The 23,093-nt window shown below is 37.2% G+C and overlaps 1 protein-coding gene across 6 annotated transcripts in view; it reads right to left on the bottom strand.

The window, feature by feature from the left end:
- PLPPR1 (phospholipid phosphatase related 1) overlaps nt 1-23,093 on the bottom strand; it is a 616,358-nt gene that overhangs the window by 450,809 nt on the left and 142,456 nt on the right. For 5 of the 6 annotated variants that reach the window (XM_079927525.1, XM_079927524.1, XM_079927526.1 and 2 more), the window contains 2 exons: nt 9,967-10,147; nt 9,577-9,733 (listed from right to left, as the gene is read on the bottom strand). The exons of the other annotated variant lie outside the window; for it this stretch is intronic. The gene's annotated coding sequence lies outside the window, so the exon portion shown is untranslated. The remainder of the gene's footprint in view (nt 1-9,576; nt 9,734-9,966; nt 10,148-23,093) is intronic. 6 annotated transcript variants of the gene reach the window in all.

Below are 23,093 nucleotides of genomic sequence, written 5' to 3'. Positions count from 1 at the left end.
CATCTACAAAATTCTACCTAAAAATAACCCCGTTACTGTATTTTGTTACATATCCTTCCAATCTTTTTATCTACATATAGACATTTTTATCTACATATAGAAGTCTAGCTGCTGCTGACCAAGACAGATGAGACCCAGACATTCACGCAGCTTGCATTCTAGAGGACAACAAATGAGAACACTAACAAATAAGATGATTTCCATCAGTGATGACAGCTATGAAGAACACGAAACAAGTAATGTGACAGAGTCAAGGTCATAAAGGGTGAGACAATGAGGGCTAGTTACTTTACAGAAGGTTAACAGGGAAGACCTTTCTAAGAAGAGAATATTTGACCTAGACCTAAAGAATTAGGAAGCACCAGTCACGGGAGGATGTTCAGGAAGAGCATTCCATGCAGAAGGAACGACACATGCAAAGGTGTCTGACTGTTTCTAGTAACTGCCACAAGGTAAGTGTGACTGGAACTAGAGAATAAAAAAGCAGGGGGCTTCCCTGGTGGCACAGTGGTTAAGAGTCCACCTGCCGATGCAGGGGACACGGGTTCGTGCTGCGGTCCGGGAAGACCCCACATGCCGCTGAGCGGCTGGGCCCGTGAGCCATGGCCGCTGAGCCAGCGCATCCAGAGCCTGTGCTCCACAACAGGAGAGGCCACAACAGTGAGAGGCCCGCGTACAGCCAAAAAAAAAAAAAAAAAAAAGCAGGGATCTCTCATATTCATTATGCATTCTGACCAGCTTCGTGCATATCTTTTCATTTATATTTTTGACCTAGAGAATTAAAATTTTTATGTTGTCAAGTCAATCATTTTTTTTCTCTGTGGTTTCTCCCATTAGTCTCTTACCTATCCTTCAATCAGAAAAGTATTCACCTATATCTTCTTCGAGTGCTTTTATTATTTCATTAATATATCCATACTTTATTATGACATATGATGAGGATTTAAGTAGTGGTTTTCCCTAAATAATAACTCACGCCTGAGCTCAACTTTTTGAATAATCCTTTTTTCTCTAATTGTGATGACATCATTATCATATATTTATTTCTTATATTGAAGAAAAGAGTGATATGAGCATACTGATCTAAATAGCCTTTAGGACATTTATTCTTGCAACAGTTTGAAAAAAGAATTAAATGGTCAAGAGCTTAACAGATGTAAGACCAGTTAGAAAACTATAGTAGTCATCCAGACAAAAGAGGCTAATAAGGTCCTGAATGAGGGTCATGACCCTAAGAATGGAAGAGAGTTGTAAGAAAAACACTGAAGACATCAAGTAAGCAGAACTCGTCAAATGACTGGATGTGTGGCTGAAAAGAAGCAAGGAGAAAGAATCAAAGATGATTCTGAGTGCAGCCCAAAGTGCAATGCCTGCATATCTTGACTCATGTTGTTTTTCATACTCATATGCCCACTTATTATTCAAAACTTGAATTAAATACTGGAGCAAGGCAAAATCAACCAGTCTTTCTTCGTAGCACATTAGAAGCAGAAACTAAGGAATCCAATCTACAAATTGAGTCCCACAATGATTTTAAAGGTTACTAATCCCATCTATCCCATCTCCCTTCCCTAAAACCTTGCTTATCTAGAATTTAGCTCAATGGGCTGAATCATACTTGTTTCACCTCCAGCTTCCCAAATCTTTACTTCTTTTTCCTTCAGGGCAACAAATGTGGCTTCTCTCTCTCCCTCATGCTAGATTAGCCTCCAACAGGAGGAATTCAATTGACCCTTAGGGTTGTGATAAATGCTAAGACAGTTAGGTAATTCTTGGCTATAAGTCACTCTTCAACAAACTTGATCCAAGCCTTTCTTTTCCTCCAAACTAACCTCTTTAATATCCTGGTGAATGTCTCTCTGTAGAAGTTCTTCCAACCCAACCAATTAGGTGGAACAAGTCCTCTCCAGGTATTCTCCCTGGTGGTTTCAGAGGTGAGGGAGGCTATCTAACCTCTCTTCTGTCAAGTCAGTTTTCTTTTTTTCTAGAAAGTCAAAATTATAGAAGACAAACATAAATATGAAAACAGTATGCTGTCACCCACTTCTACCTGTGGCATTATAATGCATAGGGTTATAAAAGTGTTTATCATGCTTACTATAGGAATGTTGTTAAGACAGACAGGAGATTGGTGGTTGCCAAGGGACTACTCAGTGGGTATGGGGTTTTCATCTTATGAAAAATTCTGGAACTAGATAGTTGTGATGGCTGCACAACAATGTGAACGTACTTAATGTCACTGAATTGTACACTTTAAAATGGTTAAAATGATAAATTCTATGTTATGTGTATTTTGTCACAATTTTTTAAATTGTGTTTTCTTATCTTGTTGCTGAGGATGTTGTTAACTAGATTTCAAAGTGCCCTCTCTATAAATATCCATGGGAGGAATGTCTCACTATATTACTAATATTGTGAACTGCAAGGTAGATCACATTTCCCTTTAACACTGGCCAACAGGAAGCTTTAAGCCAACTTTCGGGGCCTTCCCTGGCAAGTAGGATTTCACAGCTTGTCTTTTTGTACTAAGGTAATTCCAGGCTCCACTGTACCTTCCTATCTTTAGTTTTTCCTTTGCTTCATTTTTCATTTTCAATTTATTTTATCTTTGCTACCATACATGGATCTTTGTAAGATACCTTAAGTCATTTTAAGAACCTGGCAGGATATAAATAACCTAAACATCAAAGAATGACCAGATAACATGTTTCCTTATTTTGTCTCTCTCTCATAATGTGGTCTCTTTTCCTGATATAAACTCCAAAATGGTCCTTGCATTGAGATTGCCAAGAAATCCTATTAGACGTGAAACACATTTTTGTTAAATAATTAGCTTCCTCATAGTGAATATCTTCTTTTTACTGACTTTATTCACACCTGGTATTTTCCGTTGTTAACTGAACACCAACCGTCACGCACCGTATTACAAATGCAGTGATTATGATGAAATGTCATTAACTCTGAGTAACAGCCACTGTTGAGAAAACAAATCCTATTTACTCTCTGTAAGGTTTTTACTGCTTTCCATGGAAAAAGAAGTTTAGCAATGCCTCTTTGTCCAAAGTGCAAAAAAATACTGCTACATTTTGGGAAAAAGGAATGATAGATAATTATGCTGTACATTTTTCTTATTTTGTGGAAAATTGGGGAGAACATAAATAATTCCTCAAAGCACCAATGCAAGCTTTGGGGAGGGGGTTGTGTCCCAGAAAACAGAAGCTGGTTTCAATGACAGAGAATATTTTAAAATAAAAGTCCCCGTAGTTGGTCAGGAACAAAGACTGAATATGGATACTTGGAATATGTCTTGGAGATTAGATGGGTCATCAAGGCTTTATTGTTGACTGATAGTACAGTGGCAATATTAATGAATTTATCTACTCAACAAATGCAGGGTCCATCTGAAAGTCTCCAATGTCAGTCACTGAGGCCCACTGCAGACCCCAAGAATTTTAGAAGGCAGAAAAAAGAGAGGACCAGAACCACATACATACAATTTAAACCCTACCTTTAAGATATTTAACTGAGCTCTTCTGAATTCTCTCTTGAACCAGAAAGGTAGTGATTAGAGATTAATGTCAGATGTATTACCAGGTATAATCTTATGTCAAAAGAGCATCAAGATTCATAATTGTCAGAAGACAAGTTGTCACCACGCTTGTTGGTTTTCTGGTACAGACAGGTTCTCACTTAAAGCTCACAATAGCCATATTCAAGCAAATGAGAAAACACTAAGAAGCAATTTCTCTACACTCACACAGAGTAAATGGCAAGACCAGGATTCAAAACAGGATCTGTTTGCATCCAGCACCAGTGAACCTAACCATTGCACCACAGTGCCTCGTGGGCTCACCCAGCAACCATGACAAAGCACTCTCACACACCTCTGAGGAACCAAAGGAAAAGCTGCTGTTGCAAAATTTAAAAGTTCAAAGAGTAGTGGTTTTCACTAAGTCATCTGGATTGTGAGTGCAGAAAGCAAAAATAAAAACTGGGTGTCCTAACACTCAGTCCAGAACTTTTGCACTATAGCCCATGCATGCGTGCGCACACACACAGTAACAGGAATTCAATCTTACAATTGCAGGCTGCTGCTGATGCCAGGCAAAACATGCATCATCTTACACTGAAGAAGCTGTGAAAGCAGAAAAATCAATCTACCATTTTAATAAAAAATGTGAGAAACTGAGAAGATGAGCTATGGTGCAATCACTTTGGGCGTATCTGGCTGTTTTGCTATTAATCATTTCTTTACTGGGCAGTCAGCAAAACTTTATTTAAGTCTATTCAGTGCTTTGTCAGGTCCACTGTAGAGGTCCTGTGACCAAGTGGGATGAGATTACAAGACCATCATTGTATCCTAAGGACCAGGAATTGTGCTCATAACAGCAGTCTTCAAGTGGAAAAGATTAAACCTGGGGAAAGACAATCTTTTCTCCCAAGACTGGAATATTGAAATTTCCTGACATGACAACTTCTAGCAATTACAAATCTTGGATTTAAGATCTTAAACTGCATTTGTAATCAATCTTCAATCACTACCTTTCTGTTTTAAGACACAATATTTTTTAACATTTTTATTGGAGTATAATTGCTTTACAATGGTGTCTTAGTCTCTGCTTTATAACAAAGTGAATCAGTTATACATATACATATGTTCCCATATCTCTTCCCTCTTGCATCTCCCTCCCTCCCACCCTCCCTATCCCACCCCTCTAGCTGGTCACAAACCACCGAGCTGATCTCCCTGTGCTATGCAGCTGCTTCCCACTAGCTATCTATTTTATGTTTGCTAGTGTATATATGTCCATGCCACTCGCTCACTTTGTCCCAGCTTACCCTTCCCCCTCCCCGTATCCTCAAGTCCATTCTCTAGTAGGTCTGCATCTTTATTCCCGTCTTTCCCCTAGGTTCTTCATGACCACTTTTTTTTTTTTTAAGATTCCATATATATGTGTTAGCATACGGTATTTGTTTTTCTCTTTCTGACTTACTTCACTCTGTATGACAGACTCTAGGTCCATCCACCTCACTACAAATAACTCAATTTCATTTCTTTTTATGGCTGAGTAATATTCCATTGTATCTATGTGCCACATCTTCTTTATCCATTCATCTGTTGATGGACACTTAGGTTGCTTTCATGTCCTGCCTATTGTAAACAGAGCTGCAGTGAACATTGTGGTACATGTCTCTTTGTGAATTATGGCTTTCTCAGGGTATATGCACAGTAGTGGGATTGCTAGGTCGTATGGTAGTTCTATTTTAAGTTTTTTAAGGAACCTCCATATTGTTCTCCATAGTGGCTGTTTCAATTTACATTCCCACCAACAGTGCAAGAGGGTTCCCTTTTCTCCACACCCTCTCCAGCATTTATTGTTTGTAGATTTTTTGATGATGGCCATTCTGACTGGTGTGAGATGATACCTCATTGTAGTTTTGATTTGCATTTCTCTAATGATTAGTGATGTTGAGCATCCTTTCATGTGTTTGTTGGCAATCTGTATATCTTCTTTGGAGGAATGTCTATTTAGGTCTTCTGCCCATTTTTGGATTGGGTTGTTTGTTTTTTTGATATTGAGCTGCATGAGCTGCTTGTATATTCGGGAGATTATCCTTTGTCAGTTGCTTCATTTGCAAATATTTTCTCCCATTCTGAGGGTTGTCTTTTCGTCTCGTTTATGGTTTCCTTTGCTGTGCAAAAGCTTTGAAGTTTCATTGGTCCCATTTGTTTATTATTGTTTTTATTTCCATTTCTCTAGGAGGTGGGTCAAAAAGGATCTTGCTGTGATTTATGTCATAGAGTGTTCTGCCTATGTCTTCCTCGAAGAGTTTGATAGTGTCTGGCCTTACATTTAGGTCTTTAATCCATTTTGAGTTTATTTTTGTGTACGGTGTTAGGGAGTGTTCTAATTTCATTCTTTTACATGTAGCTATCCAGTTTTCCCAGCACCTCATATTGAAGAGGTGTCTTTTCTCCACTGTATATTCTTGCCTCCTTTATCAAAGATAAGGTGACCATATGTGCGTGGGTTTATCTCTGGGCTTTCTCTCCTGTTCCATTGATCTATATTTCTGTTTTTGTGCCAGTACCATACTGTCTTGATTACTGTAGCTTTGTAGTACAGTCTGAAGTCAGGGAGCCTTATTCCTCCAGCTCCGTTTTTCTTTCTCAAGATTGCTTTGGCTATTTGGGGTCTTTGTGTTTTCATAAAAATTGTGAAATTTTTTGTTCCAGTTCTGTGAAAAATGCCAATGGTAGTTTGATAGGGATTGCACTGAATCTGTAGGTTGCTTTGGGTATTAGAGTCATTTTCACTATGTTGATTCTTCCAATCCAAGAACATGGTATATCTCTCTATCTATTTGTATCATCTTTAATTTCTTTTAAGAAAGAATTTGAATAAGATTAGATTAATACTTTATAATTAGGGTCTTAAGTTTTCTTACAGATCTGCTTCTTTTTCCTTACCTATGTCTTCTGCTCCCAAACTAATTTAGGGATGTCAGTGATTGCCTCAGAGGCCTTCAGACTATTCCTTCCTAGTGTCTGATGCTTAGAATCATTCTTCTGGTTATTGAGTTACCTAGAGGGAATGGGAGCATCTTCTATCACGCCTCTTAAATTGACCCACCTGAGCCAACTGAATACCTAAGACACCCTGGATCTTGAAGCAAAGGCCTATACATTGGAAGACTCTAGTCCAAAAAACAATAATGCCTCCAAGGATCCATCTCCACTAATCCCAGAGCAGTACACTCCCTAGGTCCAAGCATCCTCCCTAGGAATGGACATAAACTGTAGTGCATCTAGTGTTGATGATCCTTCTTGAACCAAGCTCAACTGCCATGAAGTTCCAACTTCAGGAGCTCATCCAAGGTAGGGGTGTCAAGTGTCAGCATCAACCCAGAGAACATGAGTAGAATCCCTTTTCTAAATACCATATTCCCTTCTAAGAAGAGTCACCTGAAGCAGGGGTTTTCTTCATATTACTTCAATTGTTTTCTATTGCTTAGTTAGTGAAGCAAAAACCCAGAACATAAAAACAAAAGATGCATTTGGTGAGGAGCAGAATATTTTACCTTCTTATTTTCATTCCCATCCTAGACAGCTTTACCTTTTTATGACCCATCCCCCTACACTCCATCCTAAGGTTGAGATAATCATAAAACATTCTTTAAGAAATCTTTGCATCATATAAAGAGGGCTCAGAAAGAACAATTTCACAGCATAAATTAAATCTTCTAATTCCTTCCATCAGCACCTTTCAAGACATGAATTGCATACGCTAGACCAAATGATGTTTCCACACAAGCTAATTATCAATTTTATACAGATTAGTAAAACCACATTCATTCAGATCCCATTAATTTGATATTCTCATGAAGTGGGATGGTGATTTAGCTATATTCTGTGAAAAAAGATGACTATCTTAAGCAAATTAAGACAAAGTGATAAGAGGACTACAGAGGACATCAGTCTTCAATCTCTTCTAACTACTTTTTTTCAAGAAGTATTGGTATACCCATATCACAAAAATCTTCCTTCATCAAATCATTGTTGATGTTTTCTTTGTGCCAAACAGGTACACTCAAGGAATTTACAATCTGGTAACTACAAACTAAAAGTTTCCATAGTTAAAAATCATTCTTATGATTGGATTTTTAAATTATCTAATAGGCATACAAAAGGAGGTCACATACACATAAATAGTGAAGCATAAAAATAATTACCTCATGACTTTACCACCTACCCTCAGAACTAGAATATTCCCAACATCCCTGTACTAATCCACATGCCCCTTTCTAATCCCCTCCGCTGCCTCTTCCTACACCCCCACCAGAACTAACCACTATCCTGAAATTGGTATTTATCATTCCTTTGCTTTTCTTATGGTATTACTCCATACATATGTATTCTTAAATAGTAAATTAAGTTTCACTTGTTTATAAACTTTAAAAATGGTATTTAGCTGTGTGGATTCTTTTGTGACCTGCTTTTTTTCACTCAATATTATGTTTTCAAAATTCAGGCATGCTATAGCAGTGTAGCTGTGAGTTCTTCATCTTCACTACATATAATATTCCATTTTATTTATATAGTTATTGTCATGGTGGTGGATATTTGGGGTATTTCCAATAATTTTCTATCACAAATAACATGCTAAACAGCTATGAACATCCTTGCATTTGTGTGGTGTTTATATGCAAGAGTTTCTCTAGAATATACCTAGGAAAGGAAACGCCAGGTTCTGGGGTATGTTCAAGTTTAAAAGATAGTGCTAAAAATCATTTTGAAAGTGGCTGTACCAATATTTACTTCCCTTAGCAAGGTATAATTCTCCATTGATCCATATCTACTCCAATAGTTAATATTGGCAGATTTGTCTTTTTAATTTTGTCAGTTTAATGAATGTGTAATGTCATATCATGATTTTAACTTATAATTCTTAATTACCAGTAAAATGAGCACACTATCATACGTTTACTGGTCATTTGGATTTCTTTTGGGAAATGTCTATCCAGGCCTTTCATTCATTTTATATCAGCTTGTATTTTTCTTATTGATTCGTAGGTATTATTTATTTCTAAATAAAATCATTTATTTGCAGATACTAGTCCTCTGTCAGTTACATGTGTTGCAAATTACATCTCCTGGTTTGTGACCTATCTTTTCATCCTCTTCATGGTGTCTGTCGTTGAATTAAAGTTCTTCATCTTAAGGTAACTGAATTTATCCACCACTTTTATGGGTAATGCTTTTTATGTTTTAAAAAATCTTATCCATCTCTGAAGCAAATCAGATAATAAATCTTTCCTCTGATCTATTAATTATCTGTCCCTGCAAATAGCTTTAATTTCGTTTAAATATTCTATAATTTTAACCAGTAGTTGAATATTCCTAGAACCACCTGAATCAGAATCACCTAAGTATTTCTAAAATGCTAACACATGGTCTTTATTTTTCCCACAACGATTTATTGAGTAACTTTTATATGCCAGGTTCCACTCTAAGCCTGACCATACAGAAGTAAATAAAACAGACAAAATCAAAGAATGCATACAAAAGGCCAACAGGTACATGAAAAGATGCCAAACATCACTAATCATCAGAGAAATGCAAATCAAAACCACAACGAGGTATCACCTCACACCTGTAAGAATGGCTATCACTAAATGGCTATACACACACACACACACACACACACACACACACACACACATCTATATATCTATATATCTATATATAGATATAGATATATCTCACAAGGATATGATCAGGGATTCAAACAAGGCCCTTGCTTTTCCCAAAAAATAAAATAAGTTTTTTTCTTGTTCAAAAAATTGTGTTGCCAGGGAGATCAGCTTGGTGCTTTGTGACCACCTAGAGGGGTGGGATAGGGAGGGAGGGAGATGCAAGAGGGAAGAGATATGGGGATATATGTATGTGTATAGCTGATTCACTTTGTTATAAAGGAGAAACTAACACACCATTGTAAAGCAATTATACTCCAATAAAAATGTTTTAAAAATAAATAAATAAAAGAACACCAGTCACACTGGATTAGGACCCACCTTAATTACTTCTTTTTAACTTGATTATCTCTGTAAACACCTTATCTCCAAATAAGGTCACATTCTGAGGTACTGGGGGTTAGGGCTCCAACGTCATCTTTTAGATGATACCAGCACCCTTCAGAACTGTCTCTCAATAGTGTCCTCAAGGCAAGATCTAGACATCATCAATAGATTACAAGTCACATTCTGAATCTAATAAAATCCTAACAATTAGATGTAAGTGTAGTTTATTCCTTTATGTTCCCATGTGCCACTGTAGTAGAAAGATTGCCGACTCTAGATGACCTTGATGTTTTTTGTTTCATATCTGCATTTAGATCTTTAATTATAAAAACAATATATGATCATAAAAATTCAAGCCATACTTAAGGGAACAAAGCAAAATACCTTCTCCAGCCTCCTCCCCTCCTTGTCTCGAGTCTCATTTCGCAGAGAGGTTCCATGAAGAGTACATTCTTTCAGATCGTTTTAATGCATGCACATATAAAACATTTTCCTTTTTTTTTGGCCAGTTTTCCTCTTGCTTTTAATCTGAATTTTCTAATGTGTCTGAATGAACATACCTTCCCTAAAAATGAAAAAAACAGAAGCTTAAAAAATGAAATGGAAATTTTACTGTAAGATATCTTAAGTGTATCTCTAGAATTTTAAGGGGAAAACAAGACAGAAATGCCCTTAGTGGGGAGAAAGGCAACTTATTTGTTTGCATATTGCAATAGAAATTCCCCTTAAGTTCATTATCAGTTCAATTACTATTCAGTTGGGAAAGAACCAATTAGCGCAGTTCCTGGCACACAATAGCTGCTCAATAAATATTAATTAATTAATTAATTAGGCAATAAAGGAGTCTCCAGGAAACATCTTTTGGAACTGGAGAGTCTGGCTTAGGAATCTGTGGGGGTACAGGTGGTGTTGTCATTGATTCTTCCAACTAACAGTTGGGAGTTTCAAAGAGAAAGGAGGCTATGGGAGGTGAAAGACTAGCTATGCAGATGGTGTCAAAGAAGAAAATTTAGGTTTCTGGACTACAATCTAAAATAGCAAAATGATAAAGCTTTGGGCTAGAAATGCAGCACATGTTAGTAGTACAAGAAAGCATATGTTTGTCCGAAAATGAACTACCCTGATTAAAAGCCATGGGGCAGAGGGGTGGGATAGGGAGGGTGGGAGGGAGACACAAGAGGGAGGAGATATGTGGATATATGTATATGTATAGCTGATTCACTTTGTTATACAGCAGAAAGTAACACACCATTGTAAAGCAATTATACTCCAATAAAGATGTTAAAAAAAAAAAAAAAAGCAGTGGAGCAGGAGGTCTGGACACTGGTTTAAGCTTTGCATCAATTAAGTATAATTAAACCAAATCATAGCACCCATTTCATCCTAGTCACTTTTAAAACGACAATACAATGCCTACGAGCCTTTCCAACCTTTTTTTAATCTTAATATTAAATGTATCCCTAACGGGAGACAAGAAAATGAACAAGTGAGGTATGGATCCACTTACTAAGGAGTCCTAGCAGGCATGACATAGAAGGAATTACAGTAATGCCCAAGGTACCCAGTGGTGTCCACAATACTGTAACTAAGAATAGATTCAGAAATAATACAGTCTCAGATGATTATACACTATTATGGAGAGCGTGGATAGAGAACAAAGAAATCTTGATACTAAAAAAAAATAATAAAAGTCAAATGCAACATTACTGTTGTCCTCAGACTTGGTAGGCAGCTGCACACAAATGGAATATTGTGGTTGATGTAAAGGAAGGAGAGGCCGAATTTTACTGAGTATAAATAAAATATACACCTGCTCAAAGATTCTTAAATGTGAGGGTAAAAATACCCCAAACAATATAGGAGTAAGGATAAAAGAAGAGATCATCTCTGATCATTCATTAATCCATTCATTCATTCAACCTGGTTGATATTCAAAACATTTAATAACTGGTATGGTACAACCAATCAGAAGGTACACTTCAGCCAATCAGAAGAGATACCAGCTATATACAAATGGAACAATAGCAAGGGGCACCTGGTGCATGTGTGCTGACCACCTACCATCCCTGCATTCAGCAACTGAGTACATAAGAACAGTGTGTGTGTGTGTGTGTGTGTGTGTGTGTGTGTATGTGTGTGTGTGTAAAATATGGAATGCTTCTTACCATATACCCCCTCACCTTACGTGACATCTTAGGTCCAAATTATTGTTAATAAAATTGTAAGAGTACATCTTTTCTCTTTCAAGAAAAATTTTCAAATTTGCATTTAATTAAAAAACTCATTTTACTATAAATATTTGGCTTACTCCTGCGTTTGGTTTCAAATAACCACAAGTTCTTTTATACCATGTTTTGCTCATTCTTGGGCCACTGGAGTAAAACATCCAATAACTTTAAGTGTTTCTCAATGCTTTGCATATATGAGAATGTGTTTCTCCTGCCTTTACACATGAAATCTAACAAAGAGGTATTAAATTTGTGAGGTCTCAAGAGTTTCCTCATAGAAATTTTAACCCATTGCTCCACTGTTCTCTAGCATTTATCATTCCTAAGGAGAATTCTGAGCCAGCCAGAGCTTTATTCCTTCACAGGTAAACATTATATGCATTGAGATTTCTCTCTTCATCTAAGTACATTTTGCCAGTAAATATGCAGGTGTGATTCTTTTCATTTTTTAATTCTCTTTTTCATTTTTATAGATTCCTTTCAGGAAACTTTTCCACTTTTATGTCCCCATTATTGCTTCTGTTTCTATTTATGTCTATTCTTTCTTTATGTTATTCTTTTCTCTCTCAAAACAGCTATAAATCTTATTAACAAATAGTTTTCTAAAATGTCTGTGTATATATATAAGTACATATATGTATAATTTTTAGCTTCATAATTTACAGATACACGAAACTTTTAGCCTCAGCCTCCGAGTCAGGCTGCATCCTTTCTTCCTCTCCCAGGCTCTGCTGCAGTTCTTCCATTGGCTTCATGTTGTTGTGGCAGATGTTGCCGAAGTGGCGGTAGTGGTTGTTTTCATCATAAAATGAGAAGCAGTCTGCCCAGACAGCATGTTTGTCAACAGACAGGTTTGGTTTGTTCTTTTTTCTTTATTTCCTTGACTTTGTTCATTGTACATTTGGACGCTGATCACATCCCTTCTCTGGGATCTAAAGTGAAGGGCATGTTGATGTACCCAGTCATGGCCGCTGAATGGTAGATTGGGGATAAGAACACAACTCTTTTGACTCCATACATTTTCCTGATGCTACAGCATAAAAAGAGTCAAATGTACGCAGATATGACATTGTAATAAAGTGGTGATGCTGACATCACAAATGTATTTCTATGTGAGTGCATATGTAAATAAATACATATAATTCATAATGACAGTCTACTCTATGCTCCTACTCTATAACAGAGGAGGATTCAAAATAACACTAAAGCCAAAGATAATAGAGTAAAATATATTGTTACCATGATGGTGTAAGCAGAGGGATCAGTACAGCTTATCTGAAAAGTAATTCAAAGAGCACTATATACTGAAGGAAACTGAAGGACTTCTTTCTTGTTCATAATATATATTTGATAATCCTTATCCCTTTGGCTTTCTTATTTGCCCTAAAAGAGCCTGTAGAGTTATATAATCGCAAAAGGAAATGCAGCATGAAGAATGATTTTCCATTTTATGCCATCCACTGATTAAGTGATCCAGTTTATAGCAATGTCAAGTCATTAACAAAAATAGAGATTAGATACTGTATAAAAACAAACTAGGCAAACGAATAAATAGCGTTGAGAAATTGCTGGTACTTAATAAGGGAATTTTATAATGAAATTAAAAGTTAATTCACCTATAAATAATGATATTAGTAGTACGCGAAACTACAGTATTTCACTGCAGCATTTCCTGAATGCCTGCTCTGGCCCTTCAGTGGTAAGACCTTTATACTATACATATTTATAATCTTAACTCTTTGCAGCATCATTGTCATATAGGATCATTTTGAACTCTTCAACTTTATGGGCAAAAGTCTGAAAGCCACTCATATGATATCACAGCAGGCCTCCTCAGAGTCTTGCTAAATATTTAATAAGCAACAAATTGTTAAAAAGCCAATTAGCATGACCTCACAGTCCCTTTAGAAGTTTAGATGCAAGTTTCTATCATTTAATGGTAGAAAGATTACTGGATTTTTGTATCTGATTCTGTTACCTAACAACCCATCAAAAACTTGCTTCTCAATTCTAAGCAGATTAGTTAGCTTCTGCTTTTTCAGTTTGAATAAACACAAAATAATTCTAAGAAATTCCTCCCAAGATTATGTAGGCAAAAATCACTTGGATTCAAATCCACTGGTTTTTAACTATGTTTTGTTTATTGTTTTTAATATAAAATGTTAATTTAATAATGTAAACTAAAGGAAATGTAGAGACATTTTAAAATTATGAATAAATTATCAGCAGTACTTCCATCACTTAGAAATAATCATGGTTAACAAAGACACTTATTTCGGTTGGTCATTCAGCAAAATTCTACTGTGACTTTACCATATACACAATATTGTGCTAAGTGCTAATAAATACAGCAGTAAACAGGGACCAGCCCTTGCCCTCATGAAGCTAACGGTGCGATAGGAAAGAACGACACTGAACAAGCAGTTGAAACTTTGATCAATAGTTCCAGCGTGGTGGTTCTGGATACTTTGGGTGCGTCAATCAAAGATTTATATAGTCTATGATTTAGAAAAGGGTTCCCCAAAGAACTGACACTCTCTCCTCCCACCGGAAGGTAAGCTCCATATAGGCAAAGATCTGCTCACTACAATTCCTAGCACAAGGGTGGAAAAAGTAGATGCAAGACAACTCTTCAAATAGATGGGAAGGATGAGAGATAAAAGGAAAAGGAAAATTACAGGTTAACAAGCTCACTGAAGGGAGGTTTACAGAAGTCTTATTTGAAAACATCTACTTTCTCTGTGAAGTAGGCAGTAATTTAATCTGCTGCAAATTTAAGGAGAATTGGGAAAAGAAGGTGTCAGAATTGAGGAGAAGGGAAAGTATAAAACAGTTGTGGAGGGCTAGAGTTTGAGCTGTTGAGGAAACTAGTAAGCACAGACCAGTGGAGGTTCGTAACCACAAATTTATATTGACACCAATTTGATCAGATCAGTCCTTTTTTACTCACAGGACTAGAAAGCTGAGTGCAAATAAGGCAAAGGCAGACAGTGGGCTCATCTAGTGTTGGGGTTTTGCCCCTGACAGATACATTCTAAGGACAAGGGACAGGAGAGTATAATGTGCTTCAGGTTCATCTACTATTCTGTGGCATGTATCAGTAGCTTGTTTCCTTTTGTTATTATGAGTGTTATTCCATTGTATGTATATACTATAGTTTGTTTATCCATTCATCAGTTAACAGACATTTGTATTGTTTCTACTTTTGAACTATTACAAATAATGCCACTATGAACATCTGCAAGCATTTCCTTGGATAGGTCTGTAGGAGTGGAACTGTTAGGACATCTGGAAAATATGTTTAAATTTTTACAAATCCATGAAATTGTTTTCCAGAATGGCTACACCACGTTTCATTCCCACCAGTAATTAATTCCCTCATCTTACCAGGATTTTCACTTTAGGCACAGTGAGTCCTTTTGACATACAAATTCAAATGGTTTTCCAGTGAGTAAAAAGAAAAATTTTAATTTTAACTTATTTTCCATTGATATTGTCGGTCTTTTGGATTATAGCCATTCTAGAGGGTGATATCTCATTGTGGTTTTAATTTGTACTTCTCTAATTACAATTTAACAGGTGTTTTGGAACATTTCCCTATACTCTTTGCTTTGCTGGGATGGCTCCATTTTTAATTCAGTTCCTTGTTCTAATATCTCATCAATTAACTCTTGTCTCAAAATCTCATGTTTTCTTTAACTCATAGTTAGTATAGGTACATTCTGTTTCTTGCTAAAACTTGTTCTCAAAAGTATTTTTTTCTCTATCGCTTTCTATTTTCTTTGTTTATCTCTTATAATCATTTCATAATTTCTGTCAGGTTCCAACTGTTTTGTTTTGCTTTATTTTCATCCTTGAATGAGGACAACTTTAACCTGAACTGTCCTTTACCCTAAGATGATCTTGTTAATTTCTCCCTGAGTCCCTTCCCTGGACACCATTAAATTCCTTTTAAATCCCAAAATGAAGGAAAGTTCCATAATCTAGTAGCCTGAGGAAGAGATCTGGGACTGTGGGGGAGTCTCAGCAGTTATCTTTTGGTAATCACTTCTTTGTTGAGAAGCCATAGCCACCTGTCCGTATTGGATTCTCTACTCCTTGTACTCATTCTTCCTCACATTACTGCCCATCATTTTTGGGGTGACCATCTTATTAGTGAGAAGTCATGCCAAGCAAAGGCCTGATACCTGCTGTCTTCCTATTTGGTATGACAATAGTACTGTTGGAGCCCCATCAGAGCCGCTTCCAAATGTTACTGATCTATAGTGAAAAAAAGGAGCTCCAGGTGGCATGGCCCTCACTAGAGAGTCTTCCTTTATCCATAAAATTTATTCATCTTACCAGGATTGTCACTTTAGGCGCAGTGAGTCCTGCAAACTCAGGTGGTTTTCCAGTACGTAAAAAATTCTTAAAGCAACTTATTTTTCATTTGTTCTGATCTCTTTCTATGGCATTTATTCATATTTTAATACCTGCTCTATTTTCCATTCCTCTGATTTTTCTGTCATCTTCACATTTCCATATCCTTTTCTCTATATTCCAAAAAAGCATTTCAAAATTGTCTTCTGCATATCTTATGTAAGTTCCTAAAAATCTCTTTTGCCTTGTGTGTTCCTAATTCTGATTTTAAATCTGAGATTATGTTTTTAATTTAATTAAACTCTAAGCCAGGTCTTTATTTCTGTATGCCTTTCAAGAAGCTCTTTGTTCATCTGAATAGGCTGTCTCATTATATTTTCTTTCACCTTTCATCATAAACTTGATGAAACACTACAAATTTAGTTAATCCCATAAACAGATGCTATCAAAATACTTTATAAATCCCATAGCAAATATTTTTCAAAAAGTTTGTGCTTCCTCTGAATTTATAACATCTTTGTTTTACCATCCTATTTTTTTTTGAAGAATCCCATATTAGTTTTCCTCTATCTGCTCACACTGGAATTAGAAGAGGTCTGCCAAGGCCTAGGTTTTCCCTTACTGCCTATCTGGCTGTGGTTGGAATTTCTTCAAGCTTAAGTATGAATTCTGTTTTACACAGCTTTACATAACAGTTCTGTGAATGAATGGCAGCTGTAGCAAGGAAACTTCGTGTGTCTTTTCTTCCTTGCGTTTGCTTACACATCTGTGACAGAGGCCAGCTTTCTTTTAAAAGCTTTATGCTTAGCCTGGCCTCTGAGCCAATTACATGGTTTGGCCCTCAAAGGCCTCCTTTCTGGACCTTTTGCTGGGTGCAAAAGCCCTGCCGTGCTGCCAGCCTTGTGCTTGATTTAGCTATTGCATGGTTCCTGGGGTTGCTTTCAAGCGTTGTTGCTCCAGGACAGCAAAAGGGAGTCTAGGTGGTTTGTTCCCTTTCTATATCCCAACTCACCCATTCCTCCCCCTCCAAAAATGGCATATAAGTGAATTTCTACTAGTTGCTACTGTCTTAGAAAGTATAGTGGTAAGAGATAAAAGAGTTAATTAAGATCACAATTTATTGTTAACTGGAAAACATTAAAACACTTGATGAATATTTTGACTTTTTTTGATCATTTGAAATAGGGTCCATGCATGTGTGCATGTGTGTGTATGCACATGCATGTGTAGGATGAGACCATCAAAATGTCAACAGTGGTTATCTCTTTGGGTGGTAAGATTTCAAATGCTTGTTTTTTTCCATATCTATATTTTCCAAATTTTCTATTTTGAATGTGAATTGTTTTTATAATAAAAGGTAAGTTTTTAAAATGATGAAATGACATAATGAATGCTAAGGTGCCCAGCTATATTAGTCACTCCTTTCCTAGGAATCTCCTTAGTGAGTATTTAGGAATAGGTTAAGAAATCCATTCTTGAAATTATAATTCATATAAAAATGATTATGTTTTATGATAGCACCTTTAACAAAGCACATCTGAAGAATACATCCCGCCAAACATAAATACAACCTGAAAAACGAAAACAAGAGCAAAGAACTAAAATCCTTCACAAAGACCCTGTAGATTGGTATATAATGAAACTCAGGTTTCAATAACAGAAAACGATTTCAATGCAAAATGTGTATATTAATGTCAAGTTGGGATGAAGTGCAAATAAGACCAGCAGCTCTGGAGAGTATCTCTTCTGTCTTCCAGATTCCCTTTCTCACTTGTCCCTAAATAGCTTGGGAAAACGCCACACATTTCAACACATATTTATGAAGATAAATGGCAAAATAACTTTCCAAGGGTCATTCAGTTATTTTCCAGAAGTTAATACTAGGACAGACACCACCTGGTAGAAAGTGCTCCAAATAAATATTCAACTTTAAGTTCGCAATTATTCATCAGCCTATACCGAGTGCTCTAAGTATTTATACACACCTTAATTTAATTTTATAGCATCCTAAGAGGTAAATATCTTTTTCCCAGGTTAGATATGTCTTTGCTGAACAAGGTCCAAGAGCTATGCTAGATGACATGGACACAGTGCTTTTTACAAGTACAAGCCCTACTTTTGCCTTTGTGATGCTTACAGACTAGCTGGAAAAAATAAGCATTAGGTAGACAATCTCATTACAATTTATTTTAAACAGTGAAAGGGACTACAACAGAAAAGCATAAGTGAAGAGGAGTTGTCCATGTGAAGAGTGTGGGTAAGATCATTCTAGGTAGATAGCACAGCAGATCTGAAGGCTCTGAGATAGGAAAAAGCCAGATAATCCAACAAAATGAACAAAAGCCAGAGGTGTGAGTGGATGGTGATCAAGAGCAGAGAGTGGTAACAGATGAGGCTGGAGGGGCAGGAAAGGCCAGATGGAACTTGTAAGGCATGTTAAGGATTATTTTTATCTTTATCCAAGGAGCAAAGTGGGTTTAAATCATGAAGTGGCACAACACCATTTCTTTTTTTAAAAGACTGTACTGCCTACACTGTGGTAAAAGATTAGAGGGAAGAAAAAGTGAATGTGGTGTCATGGATAACTCATATGTGCTTTACTTTACTTTCCTTCTCAGTTAACAAGTCCCCCAAATTCCTTCAAGTTATTTCCCCTGTGACATTCTTTGCCTTGGAGTTTGAATGGGATTAATCTCCCCTTAACCCTTAGTGTAAGCCTCCAATCAACAAAATCCAACCCTTTGACTATGGTGATTGATTCAGGGAAGGACATGTGACCCATGAGTTGGGGGGGAGGGGGTTAAAGACTACTGGGAAAGAAGTTTTGTCACTCTTCTATGAGAGCTACTGGGGGAAATGTTTTCCCTTCCCAAAGATCATGAACAAAGAAGCATGAGGACCTAGGACCTCCTGGCAGCCCCCTTATTTGACAGCGTGATCCCGTTTGAGCAGGGAGATAACACAGTGGAAGGTAGAAAGAAGAAATGGAAAGAAACCAGGATTTGGGTGACCTTACTGACATTGTCAATCAAGGCTTGCCCAAAGCCAATCCTAACTCTGGCCTTTTTCAATTATATAAGGCAATGAAAGTCCTTTACTGTTTAGGCTGTTTTCTATTACGTGCTACCAAAAGATTCTTTATGGAGTTATCTCTTAGGTGGTGGTTGTAGCAGTAAACGTGGGTAAATGTGACAAATTTGAGATTTATTTAAGAGATATACTCAATAGAATTTGGTAATGAGAGGTTTGAGAGAGAAAACGGTGTGAAGGATGATTGCTAGTTTTCTGGGTGGTGAACAGTGGTGGTATTTCCTGAATTCAGGACCACTGAAGAGGGAGCAGGCTTTGGGTTGGGTTCGGGGATAAGGGAGATAAGCAGAGTTTCGCACACATTGAATGTGAAAATCCTATGAGCTATCCAAGTGGAAACGGCATAGGCAGCTGGACATGCAAGGCACATAAAAAAGAAGTAATAAAATAATACTACATAAGTTTTTTCTACTTCCATTTCTCACTCTCCTTCAAACAGACATAAAAGAGCAAGTCTATATAATCTCCTGCAGTCAGCCTATTCTCAGCCTCTGAAATAATAGGAGTGACAAGAATAAAGGAGCAAGATATTCTCTGTTTTAACAAAAGAGGCAAAGGAGAGTCTTTCCCATTTTGTAGAAAATGATAGAAATGCTAAGGAAAGTGGTAATTGGGTGTGAGCCATAACTCTTCAGAGGACAGATTAGGATCTTTACTAACCTGAGAACGTTAGTAAATTGATGATTCAGAATAGATTCAGCTAGTAACAATGTGAAGAAGTCTTTCTAGTCCATTAAAATATTTTGATGAATGTGAGGTCTGAACATGGCAAGGCAGGGGTAAAAATGTGCTCTGATGAATTCTCCAGAATTCCTGCTTTGACCCTTATTGGTTGTTTGGCTTTGGTGCAAAATAAACTTTCTGAGCTTCAGAGCCATCTACTTTATCTACCGCACAGGATTATTATGAGAATTAAATAAGTAACAAAGACCAATGTGTTTTGTAAACCATAAAGAGATTATAAAATTTAAAGGGATGACTAAAAAATACCCATTGGCAGAGTAAGCAAATAGGAATTTAAGTTCAAAAGTGTCAGGATGATCAACTTTTAACGCAGGCTCAAAGTTCTCAGCAGAGTTTAAGAGTTTAAAACTTGGGATGACAAAGATCGAGGAGCTTATATGAGTGTTTATTTCCCTTTTGAGCCACTGTTTACCAGTAGCTCAACAAGTTCCATTTTGTCACATCAGCATAGGTGGTGGGGACAGTCACTGCCAGGCCTCCTTTTCTCATAGGCAGTACAGCAGAGTGGTGAGAAGCATGGGTTCTGGAATCAGATTAGCTGCGCTGGGCTCCCAGCTATTACTGTGCAAACCTCGGCAAGCTTCTTCCCCTTGCCAAGTCTTCGTCTCCTCATCTGTTAACATGGCAGTCATCCTCTGTATTAGTTTCCTACTGCTGCTGTAATGAATTACTACAAACTTAATGGCTTGAAACAACACAACTTTATGATATTACAATTCTGGAAGTCGGAAGTCTGAAGTGGGTCTCACCGAGCTAAAATCAAGAGGTAGGCAGGGTTAGAGCCTCTGGAGATGTAGGAGAGAATCAATTTCCTTGCCTTTGTCAGCTTCTAGAAGCTCCTTGCATTCCCTTGGCTCATGGCTCCCCTCCCCTCATCTTCAAAGCCAGTAGCATAATCTCTCTCTGACCCTGCTTCTGTCTTCACATATTTTTCTCTGACCACAGCAGGGAAAGGTTTTATCTTTTTAAGGACCTATGTGATTATGTTGGGCCTTCCCAGATAATCCAGGATGATCTCCTCATCTCAAGGTCCTTCATCTAATCACTTCTGCAAAGCCCCTTTGACAGTGTAAGGTACCATATTCACAGGCTCCAGAGATTAGGACATGGACATCTTTGGGGGCCACTTTTCAGCCTACCACAGTCATCCTCAGAGGGTTACAGTAAAGACTAGACAAGTTAGCATAGGCAAGGTATTTAGAACAGTGTCTGGCATATAGAAAACACTGTATTATATGTGTTAGCTCTTGTTGTTGTGACTATTACTGTTATTATTATCATTATCACAATGTTCAGTCCCTTCAAGGCAGTTAGTTAACAGAGGGAATAATAGTACCTCACAGAGTTTTGTTAAGGATTAAATAAGTTAATACATGTAAAGCAATTTGGACAGTGCCTGACATACAATATGCACTCAGTAAATATTAACTATTATTATTATATCTGTATCAAACACACTCTTTAAAAATACATATATATTTTGGGGGACTTCCCTGGTGGTTCAGTGGGTAAGGCTCTGTGCTCCCAATGCAGGGGGCCCAGGTCCCATCCCCGGTTGGGGAAAGATCCTGCATGCATGCCGCACTAAGAAGTCCGCATGCTGCACCTAAAAGATTCTGCATGCCACAACGAAGATCTCTCATGCCGCAACTAAGACCTGGCACAGCCAAAATAAATAAATATTTTTTTAATACATATATATTTTTAACAAAAAGAAAAAAGTCAATTATTTGTTAACCTGGTTCTTTTACTAAGTAATGTATCATAAACATCTCCACACCTCCAAATCTTTTCCTACAACACGATTCCGAATAGTACGGATGTACGTCATTTAACATATTCGAGGACATTTAGGAAAGTTCCAGATATGGATACTATAAAGTGTTGCAATTGGACATGCTTGAACATATCTCTCATTATTTCCTTACAAAGAAATGAAGTTGTTGGGATAAGATGTATATTCACTCTTAAACCTTTTGGTACATTTTAAATCTCAGTACTTACATCACTCAGAGTTCTTTGCAATATTTAACATTTGGCTTATTATGAAAGTGGCCTAGGCGATTGTTTCTTAGCAAAGCAGAATAATTACCTCAAGTGAGGGTAATGTGCTCCTTAGCCACTCTGAAGAGCAACATGATGTTGAAATGAAAGGTGACTTGCTGGGGGACAAGGGCTGGCGACCACACCAGCATCTCCAAGCGCAGGCTACTTGAGGTATCAGCGCTCTTCTGATATAACTAACTCCAGATATGAAAAGCATCATCTGGCCCTGAGTATCAGGAATCCTCAACCTCAAGCTGTGTTGAATTTGGGGAAGTCAGAGCAGCTGCACTGACACGCATTTCACAGGCTTTCTCTCTTAATTTATTCCATTCGTGGAGAATTCCTCTTGGCAAGGTGTTACGGCCTTTGTGTCAGCCATATCACTCTTTTCCTAAAATAGTGAAAGGGCTGAAATGTCTCAGAGGCAGAAAAATTACCTAAAAAAGGATTCCACTGGGAGGAACCTTGCCAGAGAGAGCTAATCACATTGAATCACAGGTGAGGAAGCAACATGACATAGGTGTTTGACCCATTAGCTCAACAATTTATGTTCGCTGTTATTAAAGGGAGAGGCCTTAAAATGGATCATTAATAAATAAGTGTTTTAATATTTAGAGAAGGTGAAAATTGTGGATTCACAGAATCCCAAGATTACAGAGGTCTTCAAGGTCATCTATTCTAACCCGATGGTCAGCTGTTGCTTGAATTCCATTTACAATTGTCCTGACAAGTGATCATTAGCCTCTGCTTGGACATCTCCCATAGCAGGGAACTCGTCACTTCCTGCAAGCCGCTCTCTCCTTAGAACACCTGTTATACCTACAAAGTTCATCCTTATTGAGATCCTGAAATCCATCAGCCTAAATAAGCAAACAAACAAATAAATAGTTGTTTTTCAAAGAAATAAATAGATGTTTTTCAAGCATTGACAAGTGATACAGAGTGTTGAAAACATTATATCAAAAAAACAAACAACCTGATTAAAAAATGGGCAGAAGACCTGATTTGACATTTTTCCAGAGATAAACAGATGGCAAACAGGTA

This window comes from Stenella coeruleoalba (assembly GCF_951394435.1).
Source record: "Stenella coeruleoalba genome assembly, chromosome: 7".
In the NCBI taxonomy this organism is placed as follows: Eukaryota; Metazoa; Chordata; class Mammalia; order Artiodactyla; family Delphinidae; genus Stenella; species Stenella coeruleoalba.
This window is presented reverse-complemented; position numbering and strand designations above follow the sequence as displayed.